Raw genomic sequence first — 14,932 nt, 5'->3', positions numbered from 1 at the left:
TTTATAATCTTTTAAATTGTGTTTTGGTTGTTACAAATCATTCTTACAGTTGTTGATGTTTTTATTTTTATTTCTGAATTTTAATTTTTTAATCTCATTTATTTGATTTGTTATTCATTTGTTTTATGAAACAGTAATTTTTTTGTTGTTGGTAACTTTGTTTTGAATACTCCAGTTATATTTGATGTTTTTTAATGTGGGCAGAATATATTCTATATCTTTACTTTTATTTTCAATATTTAGGTATTTTAAATATTATTTAGCGCAATACTTGTATTTGATACTTTCACTTTTCTTCTTTAAGTATAGACTCACAATATTAAGGTGACAACAATTTTTTAACAACATTTGTGTAGTTCTATATAATTTTCCTTTATATTCTGCCATTGAAACCTTCTCCCCCTCACACTCCACGGTGTACCAGTCAGCATTTGGAATGCTAGAGGTCACAGGAAGGTGACACCAGACGTGTCCTGGTCAATGGTTGCAAGAGAAAAGGTGCACAGAAAATAGGACGGGGACGTGGGAGTAGCAAAGAGTCTGAGGGCAGCAGGGACTTGGGGAAGCAGAGACAAGGGTGAGGGGAGACACAGTAGACAAAGGACAGTGGAAGAAGGGATGCCACAGGAGACACAGGGTTATGGATGGAATAGAGCAAAGTGTAAGTGCAGGAGGCACACGGGGTGAGGTGAGGTTGAATGGTATATATCAAAGTCAACAAGAGACAGTCTGCTATGGAGAGGGTAAATTATATGAACTGCAAAGAGACAAGGTCAAGCATTTACCTGCAGATCCTGGTCTGTCAGGCCTTCCTTTATGGGGATTTGGAATAGAGCAGCATAGCAAGTCACCTTGCTGCTCTGCCCTATATCAAAGTGAAAGGGAAGGAATTCATTGTATGTATGTATCCACTACAGAGCATTCCTGTCCTTTCCCCTTGCACTGGTGCCATTTCGGCAGATTAGCGCAAATGCAGGCACTCTTGCACCATTGTGCACAGGTGTCTGTGTTGTTGGTAGGATTGTTTACGTGCAGGAAGGGGCACCTTCCTCCACAGAAACAATCCATAGAGGCGTTTTCCTCTTTCAGTCTGCAGAATAAAGCACGCATAGAAAGAGAGAAAACATACATTTCCAGGTTTACAAGTCCTAGTAAATCTGGGCATGCGAAAAAACCTATGGTAGTTGAACAGGAACACTCTCTGCAATGCCCATCAAATGACACCCTTGCGCAGACTAATGTGATGGAGGAATTTGTGCTACATTGCCTTACTTAAGATTTATGAGCCCATTCAAAAGCCATGCAATGTGGCTTTGCGTGGCTTCAAAAATCAGACTCAGAGCCTTGCACTGGAAATCAACACACAGCTGTCCCTGCGTGAAACTAAATGACGCATCACCGTGTGCGGCCCGAGAAATCGATGCACATCCCCTTTGTTACCCATAGGGCAGGGTGCTGTGTAGGCAAAAGCAGGACATGTACCTGTGTAGTGTACATATCCTGGTAGTATAAAACTCCTAAATTAGTTTTTACACTGCTGTGAGGCCTGCTCCCTTCATAGGCTAACATTGGGGCTGCTCTCATCTATTGTTTGAGTGGTAGCTGCTGATCTGAAAGGAGTAGGAAGGTCATATTTAGTATGGCCAGTATGGTGATACAAAATCCTGCTGACTGGTGAAGTTGGATTTAATATTACTATTTTAGAAATGCCACTTTTAGAAAGTGAGCATTTCTCTGCACTTAAATCCTTCTGTGCCTTACAATCAACGTCTGGCTGGGTTTAGTTGACAGCTCCCTTGTGCATTCACTCAGATACACCATATCTACAAGGCCATGAAAAGCCATGCAAAGTGGCATTGCGTGGCCTTGTAGCTATGGGCCTGCACTATGCGCTGCAGCTGCATCCCAAAAAGTGATACACCAGCGATGCGAGGGGCTTGTAACTGAAAATATAGATACAGATCACATATTTTGCCTACCTGTTTGGGGCGTGGACGCAATTTTTAACACATTTGGATCTGTGCAATGGAGACATCAAGATATGTATGAGAATATTACTAAAAATACTAAGGTACTGATTAGAGTTAGACAGATGGAATATTCTGTCACAAACATGCTAGATTTCCTCTCTGCCACATTGCAAGTGCCTTAAGTTCGATGGCACTTATATTATGGAGGACACTATTTCTATTGTGTTTGTGACAGGGTATCCCATCTACCAAACTACAAATCAGGCAGTTGGCCTCAGATTTACTTAAGCTTTGTGCTATGTGTGCTACTTCTGTAATGTGTCATGGTGAGATTTACAATCAGCTCAAATTATGATTTGCGCTGGATAGTTTCCCAAAGTAAAGCGAAGTGAGCAACGTGCTGCTTTGCATTACTCTGCATGGGCAACAGCCTTTACAGTGCGGCCATGCAATACCATTACCACGCTTCCAGTACAACGAATGTGTCTTTACCATGAATGCCTTTACAATGAAAATATTTACCATGAATATACTTTTACTATGCATGCATGTAGAATAAAAATATTAGTATTTTGCAGGTGTCACAAACACACACACACATGCACACACAAATACACACATACACGCTTACACACACACATACATAAACACACACACACATATATCACCTACTTGCAGTTGCAAGTAGGTATAGTTAGGACCTAATTTTCATAGAAAATGCACTTTTAATTTTCCTATATCTTTGGCACCTTTTGACGAATCTTCACAAAAATTTCCCAAAAAAAGTGTGCCCAAGAATCTTGTTGTGCATGAAAAGTTTTGGGGTGATCCGTCAAGTGGGGCCGAGAAAAAGCAGGGGACAAAATAAGTGCATTTCCCATTTCAATTCACATAATGATTTTAGACACAACTACAGCCCAAACTGCTGAACTGAATTACACCAAATTTTGCAGTAATGTAGCTCTTGTTCCAGAAAGAGCGCTTTTTGTTATTTGGTGTAAATCATTTCAGTAGTTTTCAAAATATTAAAGGAAAACCAAATTAGTATATCTGGAGCCACGAAGGCTTTGCAAATACTCCCAATCTTTTGCAGAGAACTGACTGACTGCTAGCACTTTAAGTAGGAAGTGTTGACAGCCATTTTGAGACTCTGCTTCAGCAAAGCCTCAAAAAGAGATGTGAAAAAGAAGTAGAAAAGGGCCAGGCTAGGTTTATCCGAACCCCCTTGCCTTGGTGTAGGGGTCCCCCAGGATCTCCTGCACCCTCCAAGGCATAAAAGTATTTTTTTTAAATCACAGCAAAAATCACGGCAAATCTGCAAACTTCGCCATGATTAAAAAAATAATATTTTTCTCTGTTTTGTTGCCCCCGGGTGGGCCAAGTCCTGGGGGAGTTTTGGAGAAAAAAGGAGGGTACACATTGGGCCCCCTTCTAGGGCTTTCAGGAACCTCAGGGACTCCCATCTCCCCAGAGCTATGTTCATAAAATATGGGGTGGGCACGCAGCCCTCCCTGCCCAGGGTACCACCACCTCCCTGAGGCAATATTTTTAAAGATATAAGAGGGGGAGCCATGTGCCCGCCCTGGTGGCCTCTGGGACCACCACCTGCCCAGGGCAAAACACTTTTACAACAACAGGGGGGTCCTGTGGACTCCCACTGGGTCTGGAGGTCTGTTGCAGACATATGGGGACCCTGGGGTACAGTTGAAATGAAGGAGGGGGCTGCGCTGCCCCCCTCATGGAGCCATACATGGCCCTGGGGACTGCCAGTGCCGGCTCCTGTTACCTCCCGAGGTGCCCACCCTCTGGAGGTAGCTGTTTGCTTTTGCTTGGTGGGAGCTAACAGCTTAAATAACCGTTCCCGCTTGCTGAAAGTGGAATTTTCATCTCTTTCCCTGCAAGCTAACATGCGTACTTGGAAACAGAAGAAAACATTTCTCCCACAAACAGGGAGCTGCTATTTATAGCAGCTCCCTTCTTGTGGGAGCACTGCCGGCTTGTGCAGGAGACGGGAGCCAGCTGGGACTGCTAAGGCCTTGAGACTCCACCTATGGTCCCCTAGATGAAATATATATGTATGTATACTTTCAAGGTGAACCTGCAGATCTATAGTTCCACCTTGAAAAGTTATCCGAGGCTCAAGAAATAATAACATTGGCAAAGTTACAGACTAACAAGGTCACCGGAGACATTACTACGTCATCTTTTAAGAAGCTGTGGTGTAGGAGATGCACTATACATTTACTCAATGAGGTAGCACTTACTAATTAGCCAGTAGAAAGTACTCCCATTGGGTAGACATTTTGCACAAAATGGTGGGTCTTCTTGGCATGGCTGGATTCATTATGCCATGATGGTCATTTAAAAAATAACTTGTTGCTGAGGTGATTTTACCCAGTGCAAAAGCCATCTGCTGGAAGTTCATGAATCATGCTTGAGAGAAAACTATTGTCTCATTGTTTTCCTACAGAGCTTATGGAAAGTACTCCAGAGGCTGTTTTCTGTAAAATCACACTATCTTTCTCAACCATGTGAGAATGAAGTCTGATATTCTCAGTAAAACAAGCATCTTGATTGAGTCACACTGGTAAAACTTGTAACATTTAATTTAGAAAGGGACAAAATGAGAGGGCTAATTTTGTCATAGGAATAATGGTTAGTGCTGCAGGAGAAACAGCCTTTACAACAAAGGCTGAACCCCACATGCTATTAACATGCAGGCTTAACCATGCAGGCACATTACCATGTATGCCATTACCATGCACACCTTTACATGGAATATGCCTTTACAATGCATGCCATCGCAACAGATTGTGTTGTAAAGGAATGAATGTAAAGGCATATTCATTGTAAAGGTTCGACAGGTGTGTATAAAGAATATATATATATATTTTTTTTTTCACTGTTTAGGAAATATAAAAATCATAGCAATTCACTTAAAAAAACAAGGGTTTTAGGGACATTACAGTTAGGTTCTGAATTTACTTGCACAAAACCAGAGAAATTCAGCAGTTATAGTTAGGGTTATTTGAAGTATTTATAATTTGTGCCCCTGCCATGCACAGTTTTTTCTTCAATAATTTGACTCCTAATGTTTAAATGATATTTTTATTCATGTTACAAAAGTTGTCATGAGTGCTATAGTATCTGGAGAAATCAGCAGTGGAGAGGGTGCGAGCTATAGTTACCTTAGGCTGCAAATTATAGTTACTTCATATAACTCATACTATAACTGCTGAATTTCTCTGGTTTAGTGCAAGCAAATTCAGATTTTTCATTACTGTATGTTAATCCAACCACCGCTGCCAAAGGTATCTCCTGGTCCAGAAAGAACCCTTTTTGTTATTTGGTGTAATTCCATTCAGTAGTTTGGGAAATATTAGAGAAAAACCTAATTTGTGTATATATAGCGGCACAAAGGCTCTGCGAACAATCCCAATCTTGTGATGATATCTGATTGTCTGCCAACACTTCAACCAGGAAGTGTTAGCAGCCATCTTGGACTCACCCGAATACCAGAAAAAAAAAAAAAAAAATAGGAAAAGGTGACAGGGTAGGGATACCTTGACCCCTTAGCTCCGGGGCAAAAAAGCTTTTTAATTTTTAATTTTCACTGAAAATCATGGCAGAACCACAAATCCAGTGAAAGTGGGAGCTTCTGCGCTTGTTTTAAATAGAGCCCCCAGTTGAACCTCCCTCCTTAAACTCATTGAGCCTAGGAGACCACCATCTCCGTGGGGCTTTGTTTTTTAATAATGTAGGGGGGCAGTGCAGACCCCCTTCTGGGCTTCTAAGAAGCAAGAATAGGTTAAGGGCCGCACGGAACCCCCTGGACCTGGGTACCAACACCTTCCCAGGGCTTAAATAATAAGTAATAATATGTAATATTGAGACGGCCCCAGGAATGGGAAGTGTCTGGGAATCCATCAAGCGCGAGCTGGGAAAAAGGGGGGATCAAAAGAAGTGCATTTCCCATATTAATTCCTATAGGAGCTTTGAACACGACTACAGCCCGAACAACTGGACGGAATTACACCAATTTTGGCAGAAAGATAGCTTTCAATACGTCGATTATGCTTTTTGTTATTTGGTGTAAATCTGTTCAGCAGTTTAAGAGAAATTCAACGAAAACCAAATTTGTATATTTAGTGGTGCAAAGGCAAATCCTCCCGATCTTGTCAGAGATCTGATTGGCGGCCAACAACTTCAACAATTAAATATTGGCAGTCATTCAGCTGAGTCTCACAAAGAGACAAAAAAAAGAGAAAAGGGGGCAGGGTACTGTTACCCTACTCCCTAGATTTGGGGCTCGGGTCCCCCAGGGTTAAAAGTAATTTTTTAAATAACAGCAAAAATTGTGGTGGATCTGTATTCAGCATGATTTTAAAGAAAAAAAAAGCAAGTGTAGTCTGCCTTTTTAATAATGCCCCCAGTTGGGCCAGGTCCCTAGGGCATTGAAAAACTATAGGAGGGGTTGCATGGACCCCTTCTCTTAGGTCTTATCAAAGCCTGCTCAATCTACCAGCACACTGGGGACCGCCAACTCCCAGGGTAAAAGTAATTTAATAAATGGGGGGAAGTGCACAGCTTACACCAAGCAAAAGCAAACAGAACTCTGCTTTCTGCAAGTGGGATATGTCAAACAGCTCCTGCTTGCAGAAAGTGGAGTTTTCATCATTTTCCCACCATGCACTTATGCGTGCATGGAACAGTTGAAAACATTGCTCCCACAAGCAGAGTGCTACTATTTAAAGCAGCTACCTGCTTGCAAGAGCATTGTTGGCTACCGCAGGAGTCGGGAGCTAGCTAGGCCCATAGGGGCCTTCAATCTCCCCCGGCGTTTCTTTCCTGGCAGCAAGCATCTTGCTTGTCTGTCGCTTTGAAGTCATTCTATGGAGAAAACATTAAAATAACAATAGCGTCTCCATGGAATGACTTCAAAGCAGCACACAAGCAAGATGTTTGTGCTATAGCTATGTTTTGATGCACAATACAGCAGAATCACTTGTGGCCTACTGGCAAAGTTCTTGGACTGTCACTCTGTAGGTTGAAGGTTTAAATCCTAGTATCTCAGGTCAGTGTGTTTTTTTTATTTACTAGTGTTTTGACTGTAAAATATTCCTGCTGATGGAACATTTACATCTTTTTGCCATCAAAATCTTTGGGTTGGATGTCATATCTATGTCTGGAAACATCATAGCAAAGAGTTACCTGTGGCCTAGAGGTTACGGTCTCTGGCCCTCACCCTCAAGGTTGAGGATTCCAGACTAAGGCGGTCATTCTGACCCTGGCGGTCAAAGACCGCCAGGGCGGAGGACCGCGGGAGCTCCTCCGACAGGCCGGCGGTGCTCCAATGGGGATTCCGACCGCGGCGGTAAAGCCGCGGTCGGACCGGCACCACTGGCGGGCTCCCGCCAGTGTACCGCCGCCCCATTGAATCCTCCACGGCGGCGCAGCTTGCTGTGCCGCCGAGGGGATTCCGACCCCCCCTACCGCCATCCAGATCCCGGCGGTCCGACCGCCGGGATCCGGATGGCGGTAGGGGGGGTCGCGGGGCCCCTGGGGGCCCCTGCAGTGCCCATGCCACTGGCATGGGCATTGCAGGGGCCCCCGTAAGAGGGCCCCTAAATGTATTTCACTGTCTGCTGCGCAGACAGTGAAATACGCGACGGGTGCAACTGCACCCGTCGCACAGCTTCCACTCCGCCGGCTCGATTCCGAGCCGGCTTCATCGTGGAAGCCTCTTTCCCGCTGGGCTGGCGGGCGGCCTGAAGGCGACCGCCCGCCAGCCCAGTGGGAAAGTCAGAATTACCGCTGCGGTCTTTCGACCGCGGAACGGTAAGCTGACGGCGGGACTTTGGCGGGCGGCCTCCGCCGCCCGCCAAGGTCAGAATGAGAACCTAAGTATGTCAGTAGTCAAATTCCTGCTTTAGTTACTTTTCAAATTCAAATATTAAAGGTATATACCAAGCTCTTTTTACTTGAGAAATACATTTTTCTTTTCAATTTGTCATAAAATATCTAATTCTAAGAATATCATCCATAAAAGGCTAGAAGAACTCTCTCTCTTTGCCCCGTTCTCCCTCTCTCTCTCAATTTATCTCTGTCAAAGTTTGTCTCTAAATGTCTTTCTCTCTCTCTTAATTTCTCACTTTCTCTCTCTCTCTTGCATCCCATAATGGGATGGAAGAGAGAGTGAGAGAGATTGATATTGCAATGGTTCTATATGGAATGGTTTCCAACAGTCAGTCTAGCTGGATATTTGGTTTGAATGCTGTAGCTATGTTTTGATGAAAAGTATTGTGGAGTCACTTATCGCCTACTGGTAAAGATTTTGGACTGACACTCAGTAGGTTGAGGGTTCAAATCCTCCTATCTCATGGTGGTGTGGATGCATATTTACTAGTGTTTTTAATGTTAAACATTCCTTGTGATGGAACATTAAAGTCTTTTTTACTAGCAACATTTTTGGGTTGAGCCAACCCGTATAACTACCCTACCCCAGGCCAGGTCCGGTGGCCAACCCCCACTGTGAATGGCCAAGGTCATGGGTGGCCCTGCAGCCAACTCCCGCCGTGCACAGCCGATGGTTGAGTTAACGTATAGTAATTAAAATTAAAATTCGTTGAAAAAACATTGAGCTTCACTGAAAAAAACAAAGGTTACAAGGACGTTATAGTTAGGAAGTAGAATAAAAAAAAACATTGAAATTCACTTAAAAACAGAGCTTACATGGACATTAAAGTTAGATTCAAATTTTAAATGTACATAACCACAGAATCTCACTTGTTATAGTTATATCAAGTAAATGTAACTCGTGCCCTAAGGTACCTATAACTTACGCCCTCACCATGCATGGCTAATTACCCCACAAATTACAGAGCTCATGACATCTTTGATAACATAATTGATAATATAAATGTAATATTTGCACTAAAATTTAGGACATGGGTTATAGTCACTTGAGATAACTCTAACTATAACAGGTGAATTTCTTTAGTTTTGTACGTTTAAAATGTGAGCCTATGACGTTCCTGTATACTTTGGTTTTTTTTAAGTGAATATATATTGATATAGATGTAGGTAGTTGTATATGGATGGTTTTTACTTAACTGCACATTTTTGCTGTAATTACATTTGTAGTAAAGATGCATTCATTGCAATAGACATGCTGTAAAGGTATTCCTGGTAATACCTTGTATGGTTCAGTCATACAACCCTCTGCGTCAGTGGGTTGTTCCATAGGTAGTGTAGGGAGCTGGGTGTTCCTACGTAACCACCCACGGTTTTGTTCTCAAAACACTATCTACATACAATCATAGAAAGGGACTTGCCCGAACTACAAGGCTCCTCGAGGCAGGCACAACCAAGAGAAATTTTTCATTTCCACTCATTTTTCCTACTATGCATGTGCGCTGCATTGTACTGCACACATACAAAACAGAAAAAGTGGTGAAGGATAATTTTGTACTGGAAGAGTCCCAATCCAGTACAAAAACTATTACCTACCACATGGGGAGCTGTTCTACTTTCGCCTTTTCATGCAACAGAGCACGGCACCACTATTTTCTGTGCTACTTTGAATTACTTTTAAGTAAATAGTTGACTGAGGGCCTCATTACAACTTCAAAGTTTTTTTCCAAAGACCGCCGAAGCCACTGCAGCCAACAGACTGCCAGTGCTGGCGGTCTGCTGACCGCCATATTATGAGTTGTGTTTGGACTTCCGTCCATTTATGGGTGAAAGTCCGACTCCGTCAGCCTGGCCGGCGGAGTTGAAGAGGCGGTTGCATCATCAGCACTGCCACGCCAGCAAGACTCTGCCCGCCGTATTATGAGCCGTAATGCAGCTTGGACGAATCTTGCTGGAGACGGTGGTGCTAGATGTGCAAAACCCCCAGGACCCATCCACGTCCGTATGACCAGCATGCCGGAAAAGTTAAGCTGATCATCCAAAAAAGGGTGAGGGGTGAGTGTTGGGTGCATGTGGTGTGTGCATGTATGTGCGTGACTGGGGGTGTCTGAGTGCATGTTTGTGTGAGAATGGGAGTGTCTGAGTGCATGTATGTGTGCGAATGGGGATGTCTGAGTGCGTGTTTGTGAGCGAGCGAGTGGGGGTGTCTGGATGTATGCATGCGGTTGGGGTGTGTGTCTGCATGTATGTGGAGGGGAGGAGGGTGTATCAGGGTGCGAGTGAGTAGGTGTGTGTATTGGGATGCATGCAAGTGGGGATGCATGTGTGCAAGTCTGTGAGTGAGTGGGGGTGCATGTGTGCAAGTCTGCGAGTGAGTGGGGGTGTGTGTATGTCAGTGTGAGAGCGGGTGTGGGTGTTAGAATGGATGTGTACAGTTGGGGGAGTTTAGAAGTGTGTGGATGAGTGGGGAGGGGTGTTTGTGAGTGTGTGGACGAGTGGGGGGCTGTCTACATCTGTGTGGATGTGTAGGGGTGCATGTACCGGCGACAGGAATGGGGATTACTGTCATCGAGTGCGTTACTGCCAGGGTTTTCGTGGCAGGGTGACCACCATGGAAAGCCTGGCGGTCGGCAGCCTCGTAATCCGGCCAGCAGGCAGAGGCCTGCTGCCGAACTGGAGGAGCTCACCGCCGCCCATGTCGGTGTGACTGCACCAATGCGCCAAGCGACGTAGTGGTGGTTTGGCTTCTGGCAAATCCCCACAACTTGTAATGCGGAAGTCTTTACCATCTGGTAAGACCGCCACAGCAAGGTTGGCGGTGTGGTGACCACCAGCCTCATAGTGAGGGCCTAAGTGTTTAACATAAAGACAATGAAATTGTATATTTCATTGTAGCATTTGTAATTTACAGGACTTCTTACAGTAGTGTTTGCTTTAGTCACTTTTGGTTTTGGCGAAAAAGCTATGGTATTTGATCAAACAGTTTACAGGTAAAGATGCGTTTTCTGCATTTTAATGAATGCACTCCAACTTATCCGCGAATAACTCCAAACTTCTTTCATTGTTTTGGGTAGTTTAGGTGTCGTCCTACCTCTTGGAGAAGTTCTTTTGCCAGTACAGAGGGCCCGGCTAACTCATGGACTAGCTGCAGTTCTTTTGAAGTGCTCCAGCAGGTAAGAAATAATTTTCAGGAGTTGATTTATTCCAGAATGGCATGAATTGCATGTTACTAGAGTGTATGCTGAAAATATTTTTTGATATCTGATTAAGTTACTTTCTTCTTTGGCATGGACAATACATGTCACATTCCTAAGACTCGGCTAAAAGACAAACATTTAAAAATACGATTTAGAGTGTAAATGATGAATTTGTATTATTGTTTGTTGTGCAGAATCTCCTCCTAATTTAGGAAACTTTCCTTGTCTCCCTATGGCCTGCAAAGAATGTATGTATTATCTTCTCGGGCTATTTCCAGAATGTATCATTTTTTTATCCGTTCATGTTCCAAGCAATTGACATCATTCCTCCAAAAATGAACTGTCCTAAATTTTGTGTTCCTTTTAACGTTGAATTTGGCCGAAGTAGAATTGACAGCGACAAACTTAAATATGGCTATGGATATCTTCTCTTCTCTTCCACTATTTAACTATTTGGGATATTGTCTCTCCTTATTACCGTCATCTTGATGACTTTGCACAAGTCACCCTTGTCTGTTTAGCAGTGTGCTATATATATATATATATATATAATGTTAATAAACATTGTGAAATGGCTTTTGTAAAGCTTTTTGTCGTTAAGTAACTCAGGGGCAGATTTATGAAAAGTGACGCTGCATCTAGTGCAGTGCCACTTTTCTTGCGGCCCTTAGCACCCACCCTACTCCACCATGGTAGCACTGTGTTTAAATACGGCGCACCATGGCGGTAGTTAGTTTGACTAGCGCCATATTTTTTTACGCTAGTCTGCCGCTTCACAGGATTAGTGTACAAAATTATTACGATAATCCTGCAAAGTACCCAGAGGCCCATTGTAATCAATAGGAGCCTCTGCTTAACCCCTGAACTTAGCAGGTGTTAAAAAATGCAGATAGAAATGTCGCAAAAGAATCTCATAGATTCCTTTGCGGAATTTTTAAGGCCTCCCCTAGTGCCCCCTTTGCATACATTATGCCTGGCGCAAGCATAATTGCAATTGTAATTGTAATCGTATTTTTATAGCGCTTACTACCCCTGACGAGGCGTCGAAGCGCTTTTCGATGAGTAGCACGCTACTCCGGTACCCAACAAGAATTAGTGATGGATTAGTATAATTTAATAAGGAGTACAGTTTTAGTATTATTATGAGTTAATTTGAGTTGCGGATATGAGAGTTTGTTAGTTAGATTGACTGGAGTAATGGAGGGGTGGAGGAGGAAAGAAATCCAGAAGTGTTAATTGGGAGTTTATCCTTCATTTACTCAATCCAAAGGCTTGAGATGAATAAAAGGGGAGCAGAGGGGAAAGAGTATGTGGAAGGGTTAGGGAGAGCATAGTAGGAGGGTGAGATGAATGCAGGAAAATTTAGTAGGGTTGTGTGGGAGGTCACAGAGGTAGAGTGAGGTTTGGTGAGTTAGATGTGGAGGTGGAGGGAAGAGCTTAGGCAGAGATATTTAGGAGATGAAAGTGGTCGAAGGGATTTGGGATGAGTCCGAGTGAGAATGGAGGATAGTTTGATAGAGACATGACATAAGAGTGATGAGTAGATAAGTGTGATAAAAAGAGAGCAGAAATTCATAGATATCTAGTATAGCAACCCAAAAAAAACCAGGAGCCATGCAATGATCCACAAACATGCAAGGCACAGAAACAACATATACACATACATACACATATATATATATATTTATACACACACATTGCACAAGGGGTTACAAAGTGAGCAATGCAAGCATTGCGCCACTTTGTAAATATGGTGCAACATTTTTCCCCTTCCAACGCTACATTAGTACAAAAAAATTACGCTATTGTGGCCACCACAAATCTGGCCCTCAGTTTTCTTACCTGCCAATTTTAGGAATTTAATGCAGGGTGATAAATTGCTATCTAAAAAAGGGAGTATGTAGTTTGTTGTTCACAATATCTCCTTTAACGGCCACACTGTTGTTTTCAGTGCTGATTTATTATTTTCTATTACTTAAGTGCACAATATGTGAGTCTATTAAAGATGCGTTTAAGCAGAGCAGAACGATCTGCAGGCATCGGAGAGCACGTAGAAAGTCCTGCAAGCCCTGTTTGAGAGCAGCTACATCCCCCGTGTACCAGGCTGTTGGCATAATGATGCTTGGATGCAGCTGAGTATAGTTCAAGTCACTAATCTTTATTTATGCAACTCTAGAGAAGAAGCAAGGTGCTGCCCCCCCCCCAATATAAAATCCATACTGAGTCTCAGACCTAAGGCCCTTCCTTTCTATCTGTGGTGTGTGTGACGTCTTTTGTGCAAGCAGAATGCTACATAGAAGATGCGTGGCCAGGAGAATATGGACTATGTGAATGATGTCCCTGGGAAGACATAGTAAGCAGTTGCTTTCATGCTGACGTTGTCTTTCCATGTGAACATGATAACCTGCTGCCCTTAAACCTTATCCAGGGAAAGTCTGCAGATGTTTGCTGGGCTGCTTCTGGGACCTTCGGTGATTCCAACTAGTAGAGCCAAAGTGTGATAAATATAATACTCATCCAGTATTTGTACTTTTTCTGGACTTCACGGAGGCATTACACCAACCCAGAGAGTCATTTGAGAGGAACCGGAACTGTAATGATAAATGTTTGCTGGTAGGCCAGCACTTGTCCAAGGCACTGAAAAATCCCTATTGATGTGGGCTGTTCTGGAAGGAAGGCAATCTTCACAGGCTGTGGTAAAAAAGAATAACTGCCATGCTCACTGTGTTGGAAAGGGCAGACACAAGATCCACTAGAATCAGGAAAGGCGACAAATAGGTCTTGGGGAGTAAAGGCTCACCAACCATGCAGATTATTATATTTCTTTGCAAGTTCTCAGCCTTTAGTTACCTAGCTGCTTCTTCGATTGGTATGAAAAAGATGTGCACAAGGTCCTCTTCAGTAGATAAGTCCAATGAGACAACCTGTACACAAGCTTAGCCTTCTTCTGAGCTTTGTGTCCTCCTTATCAGAACCCAATTGCTCTCTTCACACAGAACATTACACCTTCTTCTTCTTTAGGGGCAGGACTAAGCATCAAGTCCTCTTCTGAAAATAGGTCAAGTATGTGCTTGGGACAAACCATCAGCATCAAATAATTTCACAACCATCAATTAATTGACTCAGGTAAACATCTGACTGATGCAGAGAGTATATTATTGGCTCAATTGGGCCAAATTGTTATTGTTTTTGAAGACAGTAGTATGAAGTGATGACCAACCAAAGCCCAAGCTTTGAACGTGTCTCTAATGGGGTGGCGTGTTGGGCAAGAAAATGATGGCTTCAACCCAGATGTTTGTGACTGGGTGTGAATGTTTGCATTGTCCAGGATTCTGCCCATCATCTGTTCTTTTTACTTTTGAGACAAACCGTAGGCATCAAATAATTTGACAACCATCAATGAATTGACTCCGGTAAACATCTGACTGATTGATGCTGAGAGCATATTATTGGCTCAATTGGGACAAAATGTTATTGTTTTGAAGACAGTAGTATGAAGTGATGATCAACCAAAGCCCAAGCTTTGGACAGCTCTCCAATAAGGATTAAGGTAGTTCTCTCTGGAATTTAAATTTTCTTCCAGGCCTTGTGGAAGGCATGGGAGAGGCTTATAGAAACTAAGGGGCAGGTTTCAGAGCCCCAGCGACTCCTTACTCCACATTAGCGTCATTTTTTAAAGCTAATGTAGCCTAATGACGCACAAATTGCTGTGCCAAATTTACAAAGTAGTGCAATGCATGCATTGCACCACTTTGCAACCCTTTGCTCTACATTATGCATGTGCCAGACATAATGTATGGAAAGGGGGCGTTCCTCCGCTAGGGAGGCTGAAAAAATGGTGCAAAGAAATCT

The 14,932-nt window shown here is 43.2% G+C and overlaps 1 protein-coding gene across 12 annotated transcripts in view; it reads left to right on the top strand.

The window, feature by feature from the left end:
- The window catches only part of HTR1F (5-hydroxytryptamine receptor 1F), a 2,610,837-nt gene that overhangs the window by 1,278,278 nt on the left and 1,317,627 nt on the right, over positions 1–14,932 (top strand). For 9 of the 12 annotated variants that reach the window (XM_069205051.1, XM_069205044.1, XM_069205049.1 and 6 more), the window contains one exon: positions 10,958–11,056. The gene's annotated coding sequence lies outside the window, so the exon portion shown is untranslated. The remainder of the gene's footprint in view (positions 1–10,957; positions 11,057–14,932) is intronic. The other 3 variants (XM_069205047.1, XM_069205046.1, XM_069205043.1) reach the window with 1 other exon arrangement.

The sequence above is a fragment of the Pleurodeles waltl genome, chromosome 8 (genome assembly GCF_031143425.1).
Source record: "Pleurodeles waltl isolate 20211129_DDA chromosome 8, aPleWal1.hap1.20221129, whole genome shotgun sequence".
Lineage (NCBI taxonomy): Eukaryota > Metazoa > Chordata > Amphibia > Caudata > Salamandridae > Pleurodeles > Pleurodeles waltl.
This window is presented reverse-complemented; position numbering and strand designations above follow the sequence as displayed.